Source organism: Centruroides sculpturatus, unplaced genomic scaffold, assembly GCF_000671375.1.
Source record: "Centruroides sculpturatus isolate CEXI.00-Female unplaced genomic scaffold, Cexi_2.0 scaffold229, whole genome shotgun sequence".
NCBI classification, from domain to species: Eukaryota; Metazoa; Arthropoda; class Arachnida; order Scorpiones; family Buthidae; genus Centruroides; species Centruroides sculpturatus.
In genome coordinates this window covers 132,742-143,680 of record NW_019384527.1, presented here as the reverse complement: position 1 = coordinate 143,680, position 10,939 = coordinate 132,742, and the positions used below count along the sequence as shown (strand labels likewise).

Here is a 10,939-nt window from a genome sequence, read left to right as displayed (position 1 = left end):
TTCTATTAAAATAAGTACCAAAACTCACACATTGCACGTTTGGCTCTGCAAACAACAAAATTTCGTTTGTAGAAGGCACTTATGCCATACAAAGACCACAGCAATGCAAGCGATGCTGCTTAATGTGGCCTCCGTTCTAGCGGTATATGTGTGAAGACAATAGACAGTGTTTAAGAGGCGATAAAAATTGATGATCTGTGTTGGTTCTCATGCGATATGACATTGTCTTTCAAGGCTGAAAAATTTGCGAAAATTACTTGACAAATCACACTTTAAAATATCCCTGCAAATATAATTGTTTTTTATTGTATGCAGCTCAAAAATACCATAGTGGCGAATTTCTGTACTAACTTTTACGGAAATGTCTTTGGCATATTATGAAATTTCACCATATCAAAATATATAGGTGTACTTTAATCATAATAATTTGGTACTTTATTGATTTCTAGAAAAATTGTGAATTATTGTAATTAAACTAATCAATCTTTCAGAATTATTAAATCAATTTTTCCTCTCATAGTTTTTTTTAAAATTATTATCTCGTGATAAATATGATTGATATAATTTCATAGACTATACGTATTAGAAGCTCCAATAAAGATACAAAATGTAATATCAAAATTATACTTTTATAATTAATAACATAAATTAATATGAGTATTTGTGTATGCAATAACATAAATTAATATGAATATTTCTTAAATTATATTTAAACGTGTGGAAATACATCTAAATATAATTTACAAAAATACATGTGAAAAAATAATGTGAATATTAAAACAAACCAGTAAAACTCCTCCAAAAACTAAAACAGTCTTTATAATATGTACTTTTTTACACATATCAGAGTGACATGATGCAGCTGACCTTTACTTTGAGGCGCTTCTCCCCAGTATGTAAATCATGATTAAACTTATTAACCAGATTAGAAAGTTTTTTGAATGTTCTACACTAGTAAATTTCTAATCGTTGTCGGATATTTTATTAATCATTTAAATTTCTTTAACCTTTTATCTATCGATGGCACAATTTACATTGTGCCATCGATAGATAAAAGCTGATTTTAACAGGTTTTACATATTAAAGGAAGAACATCTTCAAAGTAAACGTAAACTCTGTTTTGACATCTTGTTATGTTGTGTTAACTGAGACAGTCGCTTTAACATTGGAAGATAACTTTAATTCAAACCCATTGATAAGTGTTTTGGTGAGATGTGCAGTACAGTACATAAAAAATTTGGTGCCTTATTTAAGATAGAAATGAGAAATCGGGATAATGACCACTTATTCAAAATTATCCTTCGTAGTTTAGCGGGTTCGTAATCGAAGAATGAGGCAAAAAAGCTATAATCTCAACAACCGCACAACAAGAATAAGAACAAAGTCTTTGTTCTGTTCGTAAGGTATGTAAAAGAAGACACATTATGAGGAGGCTGTATTCATTTTTCTGTGTTCCTTCTTTTAATTGAATATTCATATTTGGATCTTTTTAAATCAATGAATAAAATTTATTAAAAATACTTAGAAATATTATNAATGTATATATATATATATATATATATATATGTAGATGGAGGTATGTGCAATACAATACAATACAATGAGGAAAGGGGAAGAAGGCCGTACTCGTAGGTCTAGCCTTTAAAAGGAGGGTGAAAGAAAAATAACAAGGGAAAGAATGAGAGAAAGATTTGTGGCAGGGGCCAAGAGGGTGAAAATGTTGAAGAGTGGGGAAGGGGAAGGGGAGGTTATGTGCCTCACGGGGAATTTATTAAAATAGAACAAGTTGCAAAATACAAAATTCCGAATACAAGATACATAGATACATACTAATAACTTATGTTAAACATAAGATTCGCGGCAGGTAATAAAATACACCAAAAATAAAGTATAGTGATTAAATAATTGTGAAATAAAATACAGAAAAATGCATAGAGAGGTAAACTTAGACATATACAAGAGATTATTACGCGATAATTACAACAGGTGGAAAAAAAAGCTGTACGACATATTTAGTAGATATATTGAAACCAAAACACAATATAACTACTCGGTAAAGTAAGAATATTAGTAGATAGATATAAATAGTATACGAATATAGTGCATAACAGAAGTTAACAACGTTGCAGATAACATGGGATAAGATTTAAACAGTAGACACACAAACACCAAACGATTGTGCAAGAAGCAGAACACCACTTAGAGTTGATAAGGAGAATGATGGAGACTAATCCAATATTTTAATGTTCTTTGCAAAGTCCCTAAGAGCTTTGAGAGTGTTTTTTGTCACTAGTCAGTTCATTAAGCTTGCAAGGCCAATGGAGTCCTGCACATAAGAGGATCATAAATTATAAAAATTTACTTTTATCTTAAATGTAGATAAAATAAAGTTTATTATAATCCTTAGTTTGTATATTCTACATAGTTTATAAAATAATAATTTCTAATTGACCTTTACGAATATTTGTTTCATCGAGTAACTGTAGTTTTCAGAGTTCTTGAAAGATAATTTAATATGTGAAACAAACCAGTATTTTCATTTATAATACTTGTTTACTAATTATTATTTTTAATTAAATTGTGAACAGTATTCAGTTAAATACTGAATATAGAAAGAATTGTCTTATATAATTACACAAGATTCAAAATAATTACAGTCCTATAGTATCCAAATACTACTCCCAAGACGGAAATGGCTGAAAAGGAAGTTTTTTTTATAAAACAAAGTAATTTTCTTCACTTTTTTATTACACTCATTGAGAAAAAAAATTACACACCAAGCTAGAATTGTCCGATTACAGCAAACTTGACATACACCTATATTCTCACAGGTATGTAAATTATTACCAGTTATCTTTCATTGCACTCCAGGAATGCCACTAGCATGCCTTTCAATCGCTATCCTAATATCTAACAAAAACTTATAGGGGGCTTTTAAAATAATTGTCGCCTGTTGTTTGGAGGTTTTGAAAGTTAGACAAAACACAAGTACACAGTGGCTAGTCTCTAGATGCCACAAATAGACTATCAAGAGAGATTTGTTCCATTTGATGATTTGTGGGACCTGATTGAACGTTACCTATAGTCGTCTTCGAAAGTATGAAATCTGAAGTGGCACTTGCAACATCTATGGGTAAATCTGTCACAATATACTATGTAATACCTATATGCCTCTATACCCGAATGTATCGCTGTATGCGGCTAGAAAACAGGAAGTCGTATCAGGTACTAAATTATTCTTTAAATTGTACCGTTGTTCCACGGAAATTGTTGTTGTATGATATTGTAATCACTGATTCTCGTCGTAGTGTTAATGATTGTGATAAGTAATTACGATATCGTATATTCGCACTAATAAAGTTTCATTCGATTCCAACGTTCCCTACTTGGTGCGTAACTTTTCAGGAATATATAAGAATAAATTATAACAAATTAAAACTGTAATTTATTACAGTGAACATCGTCATTTCGAAATTCAGGGGATCAAAACAAACACATCTACGAATTATCCGAACTTTTTTCGAATCTAAGATTTTTTTATAATTTTCGAATAAAATTATGACATTATGTTACGTAATTTCACCCGTTCGGTTACAAATATGATAATATTATGAATTATTTGAAGTAATTTAACCGTCAGTTGGCGTGTACTTAATGAAAAGAATGAAAACGTAACGAAATTACATTCAAAGCAAGATCTGAAAATAATGGATGAAAGAAGCATAAGTGCTTCAATAACAATTACCGCGAATTTCGTCTTGAGTTAGAGACTACGAAAATCATATGATCTGATGAGAAAAGCTTCATTAATAACTGCAAAAACTATAAGTACGATACATTCTATCGTGACTAAGCACGTGTATTTAATGGAATTTGGAATGAATTATTGAAACAATAAATTTTTGTCGAAAATGTCCAAAATTATTAAATGACAAACAGATTTACTGTAATTCATAAAAATAAAAAAAAATTATCTTCATTGGCAACGGGTACAATGTCCAAATGACGTTGAACAGATGTACTGTACAGTACAATAAATCAATAATATATAATTGGTAAAACCGAAACTCCACTTGGGCTTGGAAACATTCTTGAAACACGTAATATGATGGAAGATTTCGAATTAAGCAATATTTTTGCGAATCAACATAAAAAAATTATAATTACTTCTTAGGAGAAGTTATATTATTTATTACTTTCAATAAGAATTAGTTACGAATTATGTTTAATCTTATTAGTAATTGTTACTAATGATCAAATTTCGTGTCGAAGCGATGACAATCTTATAACTAAAGTAGACAATTATTTCGTAAATCTTTCTTTTTCTTTTTTTATTTTGCTAATACCACAAATTGACAGTTATATAGTGTGGCTTAGTAAGGATTATTTGCAAGAAATCCAAATGAATAACGACTGGGATTTCTTATTAGAACCTTACTGTATTTCTACTTTTGTGCATTGAAGCATGAGTTAATCAATTTATTTCCTATATATTTTGGGTTCATGCCATTTAAAATTTAGTTAACGTTTCGAAAATTTTTGGAATTTGTGGATCTGAGTTGAAATGCTTCAGCATCCACGAGTAGTCGATCGTTAATCAAAATTTGTTGACTGTACGCAGTTAGATTTCAATTTTCGCATCTGTAAATAATTATTTTCTAATCTTCTAAATTTATAATGTTATTAAAAATTTTTAAATTATTCTGAAAAGTAATTTATATGTAAAAACAAATAAAAGCATGTAAATCAGAATTTTCTTTTTGTATTTTAATATATTGGATATTAATTTATACTTATTGGATTTATTGTTTTAGTTTATTAAACTGAACATCTTTAATTTAAATTTATTATATTTACTATGTATTATATAAACCTACGTAAGATAGCATTAAAAATGTTAAATTTAAAGACTTAAAGATTAACAGTTAAATTTCTAATATTTAAAAAGATGTAACCGTAATTCGGGGTAAATTTGTTTGAAGTTTTGGACGTTTTCAGAGATATTTTAAAAAGTATTTACAATACATGTCGCATATTCCGAACTAAAAACACTTTTATAAATGCACGTCATGTTGCCAATTATTCTTTCAAATGCTATACAATAATCAGAAGCCAGAAATTTTGCCCTATAATTGCGTAAAACATTGATACCATTGTGTGCGTTTAAAAAAAGATTATTTTTCGTAACATGAACTAAAACTGGCACTCAGAAAGAAGAGTCCTTCGCCTCCATCATTGCAGAACCCGCAGAACCAGTATCCGCATTAGATATATCTTATCAGTCAACTTCAAATTATACTTCCGAGTCAGTTAAATTTAAAACTTAATGTATACTTGAAAATAAACATATGTACAATTACAATTAAAGTTCACATATAAGAATTACAAACATTAGATATTAACAAAGTTCAAAGTAACTATCCACTGCAACAGGTCCGTCAGAAGAGCACCTTGCGACGTACAAATTCAAATTCCACAACAATACAACAAGATGAGGCAGTCTTCTAAGACAGCTTAGGCGAACTAAGGTCAGCGTGAGTTCACTTCCAATGTCCGAAGTAAAACTGAACTTCCCGCCAGAACTCCTATGCTTTTATAGGATTGAAACAGCATTGGATTCCACCAATCAGCATTTACCAGCTCTATAAGACGTCCGCCTATGGTCTGATGTCTTTTAACCAATGAGCGGTCGAGTTTTCAAAATNACTTTTCTGAATTTCCACCCAGTTCGCTTCTATTAGTGAGTGTTTTTCTCACTTTTTTTAATGTATTATATGCCAAAATAATCTATAAATACTGGAAAAATAAAATATACAGTTTAATCCATTGTATAACGGGCTAAAACTGAATGTAAACAAAGACGAATCTTGTAGAAATCCCCCCCATTTAACAGCTTAACATTTTATTATAGGTACAACGTATACAACCGGTGATTAACATTCTACTACGATCGGAAGTAGAGTCAATTCGAATGCACGCCTGCAGGATAATTGTATCTCTATGGAACACCGAACCATCCCTGACGTTGAACGAGTTAATGAGGTAAATCGTTTATTTAACATTTAATTTAAAGGAAGAGCGAGTTTGTAACACTTTAAAATAATAAAAAAACCTTTACAGAAACGGAGTGGATACTTTTCTAGAAGAAATGTTCGCTGTCGATGGAGTTATTAGTGTTTTGATTAATGTTTTTCTCAGGAAAACATCCAGATTATCGTTTCCTCCGTGATGAAAGATCGTTGTTTGTCGAATACGATGCCTCATTAATTCTAGGGAAAATACGTAGCTTCGTAGGTAATTTTTTTTTTTTTTAAAAAAAAAAAAAAAAAAGAAAATAATAAAATGTTCAAAAGTGATCCTGAGAGAATATAATTAGGATATTTGAGATACTTCAGACCTAACTAAAAATCGTTTGTTTTAGGAAATTAATCACATTTCTCGGTAACGATTCAACATTCCAACTCTTTCACCGTAAGACGACACTAATCGCAAAACTCGGCTGAAGAATATCTATCACTCAAGCCACAGACCATGTTTATATTCTGTTTAAAAAAGTAACAGAAAAATTGATTATGTAAATAATTTCACACATAAAAAGCAAGAGATGTCAAATATAAAAGAAAGGATTACATATTAATTTCCGTTAATATTTATAAATTATGAGACAAATTACATTTATTAAATTATGTTAAGATTAAGAAAAATTCTTGTAATTTTACTAAAGTATAATGAACTTGGTAAAGACTAAGAACATTTAGAAGACAGGATTATTTACTATAATATTAACTATGAGTTCAAATGAAAGCTTAGAATCGAAGATATTTTCAGTCATTTCTCAAATCGAATTTAAAAATACGTATAATACTGATGCAGAAAATAGAAGAAGGAACTTTCTTAACAATTCTAAAACAGTTAATTTCTAAAACATGCGGTATCGTTCAATACAGAAAGTGTTACAATTAGATTTAATTTTTATTAAATCATAAAGTATTAAATTTATGATATTACAATATGCTATAACTACAAAAGAGAGTACAGGAAAACTAAATTAATATATAAAACAAATAATAGACAGCGTACAACAGATTTTTGTAAACAAAATATTATTGTAATTTTAAAATTCTGTTGTAAGTAATAATTTAAAAGCCAAGATATTGTAACGAAAAGAATATAAATGTCAAAAGCTGAACTTATTAAAAGGCTAGGGATTACTAATATCTTAAGTCTAACTGGTATCATTTATAATAATAGCTTTTTCAAAATTATTAATAACTTCTAACTATATAAATATAACGTTAATAATGTTCTACAACCACACTATTTTGCTAGATGCAATTTATTAACGATATAAAAACAGAGATGCGTATTCACCTAATTGGAAAATAATAGGTGTGATAACTGATTAGTAAAATATTAAACGTGTTTTTTTGGATATATATTAAAGTTTAAAAGAATATAAAAGTTTTTATTCGCTGGTAAATTTATTTATATATTAATATTTTGTTTCTTTAATGAATAAACTTTCTTATAAATTATAATAAGTTTTGTTAGTAACTTACTGCATAGTGATGAATTTTGTACAAAATTTAAATATTTAATGAATATTCTAGTGGTTTTCCTTTATTTTATAAAATACGTGGAAGTAGACCATTATTTAGGCACGCGAAATGTGAAATTTCCTTTTTTTTCTATAATATATATCTGTGATTAATAAAAAAATATAATAAAATGAGTAAATGCGAATTTAATGACATTACTATGATGATCTTCTAAACTGTTTTTATTAAAATACAGAAAAAATAATACAGATTAACTATCTAATTAGTTGATTTAATTTTAATTATTATTCTGTAAAAGTAGTCTATAATTAACTTGTTATTTCAATTTCTTGTGTCATGCTGACACAGGGTGTCCAAAAAAATGTATACAAACTTTGATTGTTAGTAACTTTTATTTTTATTTTTATAAGTTTAATTTAAAAATATTATAATTTAGTGTAAAAAATATCACAATGTGAAATAAAATCTAAATTATAAAATTATAAAATTAAAATTATGAAAAGAAAATTTATTTTTCAAAATTTATTGTATATTATTTCTTTGTTAATTTTACATTGTTTATTTTATATAATAGAAGAAATAATTTAAGTTCATTAAACAATTGTAACGTTGATAAAATATAAGAAAAAAGTTTTATTAATTTATGAAATAATTGAAACCAATTATAATGATTTTTGTTAATATTATTATTTAATTGTATTATTATTTGTAAATAATATATATTTGTATAACTATTTGTAATTTAGTATATGATAATTATATTGCATAGATTAACGAATAACTTTAAAAGGGTGTTAGCTATAATTTTAAACATAAGATACTGTATATTTTATTATGTGATTAATGAATCCATTTGATAAAAACCTGTGAGAAGAATGGACTATAAAATTAGGAGTTGGCATCATAGTCTGGAGTTCTTCAGATTACATTGAAAAGAGGAATCTCAACAAATGTTATATTCTCAAAATAAACTTTCCCATTGATTTTGATTTGGTATTTGATTGTCAATTAAGAAAATCCATTCGTTGTGAGGATGTAGAAATTATTCTGTTTATTTAAGTAATTTTCTACTGATAAATGCAGCAAAATTACAAAGCAAAAGCTTTTTCCATGATAGCTATAAAACAAAGAAGAAACATTTTTACTGGAATATCTTTCGGAATTTTCTGAGTAAATTCCAATTTAGAAAAAATTCGTAAAATCTTCTTACCTTTATCCATTATACTTTATAATCTAATATCCTTCTTGGCATTGTAAACTTTTTATTAACATTAAAAATTCTGATCCTTTCTAAACTGAATCTCTCTTATTTAATCACTTTCTATCATGGTTTAACTTAAAGAACAAAATTTTAGTCTGTCTGATATTCTTTGTTATTGTTAATTTATTTTTATAAATATTTTTAACTCTCTAGGAAAAAGGATTAGTTGAAAACATTATTTTTAAATCTGGGATCTATTTAATTTATTCAATAAGTTACTATTTAAAATTTAAAGAAACCGAATAATCTTCTGTAAGTTCTTGTATCTCACTTTAAAATTGTACTCAATTAACATTTTAAATCGCCTGAGGCATAAATTAAAGTTGAATATTGTAAGAAAATTTTAATAAAAGATACAAGTATGTTTCTGCAAATGGATTATTATATAAAAATAAACAGTGTGCAGTTCATGTTAATTGGTTAATACTAATATTCTCGACAAGTTAAAAACTTAATTGGGCTACAATTTGAAAAAATTGTAAACCTATAAATTCCCAATATCGTCTGTTTGTCTGTCTGTCTTTGTATAATCTCGAGAATGGATTTATATAGGTGAAAGACAAGGCTATATATGAACTTCCGACGCAAACCGTAAGTCATGTTGTTTCAATTCAAAATGTTTCCCCTGAAAGCAGTTAATAGATGACCGGTACGACTCTATTGTTAAAGGAAAAGTATGATGTACAGGGGCAAACCACTTCTAATTTGAAGTTTAAAAAATGATTAAAAATTGCAGCCCGGCATTGTGACTATGTCATAATAAAGAATTGATCGTTTATATAAATTTATAAAGAAAATGCCTTCTTCAATAATGAACATTTCGTAATTAATTACAGATGATCAAAAAGATATTTATTATTTTATTAAATTTCATAAATTTTGGGCACGTTTAGTGTGAGTTTAATTTTAAACGTGTTTAATTATTAGTTATAAATTTATGTTTGATGAAATGAATTCTCTCAACTGTTTATATTTGTAATATTTTAATGTATCTGGTGAACGTAATTACTGTACCACTATTCAACGCTGTCTAGAGAGTTATTTACAGTAGTTCCATTAAAAAGAAACATCCTAAATTGTAACCAACCAAATCTGGTATGATGACATTTTAGAACACGTGAAAATCATTTCTATTAAAATAAGTACCAAAACTCACACATTGCACGTTTGGCTCTGCAAACAACAAAATTTCGTTTGTAGAAGGCACTTATGCCATACAAAGACCACAGCAATGCAAGCGATGCTGCTTAATGTGGCCTCCGTTCTAGCGGTATATGTGTGAAGACAATAGACAGTGTTTAAGAGGCGATAAAAATTGATGATCTGTGTTGGTTCTCATGCGATATGACATTGTCTTTCAAGGCTGAAAAATTTGCGAAAATTACTTGACAAATCACACTTTAAAATATCCCTGCAAATATAATTGTTTTTTATTGTATGCAGCTCAAAAATACCATAGTGGCGAATTTCTGTACTAACTTTTACGGAAATGTCTTTGGCATATTATGAAATTTCACCATATCAAAATATATAGGTGTACTTTAATCATAATAATTTGGTACTTTATTGATTTCTAGAAAAATTGTGAATTATTGTAATTAAACTAATCAATCTTTCAGAATTATTAAATCAATTTTTCCTCTCATAGTTTTTTTTAAAATTATTATCTCGTGATAAATATGATTGATATAATTTCATAGACTATACGTATTAGAAGCTCCAATAAAGATACAAAATGTAATATCAAAATTATACTTTTATAATTAATAACATAAATTAATATGAGTATTTGTGTATGCAATAACATAAATTAATATGAATATTTCTTAAATTATATTTAAACGTGTGGAAATACATCTAAATATAATTTACAAAAATACATGTGAAAAAATAATGTGAATATTAAAACAAACCAGTAAAACTCCTCCAAAAACTAAAACAGTCTTTATAATATGTACTTTTTTACACATATCAGAGTGACATGATGCAGCTGACCTTTACTTTGAGGCGCTTCTCCCCAGTATGTAAATCATGATTAAACTTATTAACCAGATTAGAAAGTTTTTTGAATGTTCTACACTAGTAAATTTCTAATCGTTGTCGGATATTTTATTAATCA

General features: G+C 27.7%; 1 long non-coding RNA gene across 1 annotated transcript; it reads left to right on the top strand.

Moving 5' to 3' along the window:
• The first annotated feature begins 5,705 nt into the window (after nucleotides 1-5,705).
• On the top strand, nucleotides 5,706-6,317 carry LOC111622889. Its single transcript, XR_002756359.1, has 3 exons — nucleotides 5,706-5,740; nucleotides 5,912-6,042; nucleotides 6,121-6,317. It is a non-coding gene; the product is annotated as an uncharacterized LOC111622889 (long non-coding RNA).
• The last annotated feature ends 4,622 nt before the right edge of the window (nucleotides 6,318-10,939 follow it).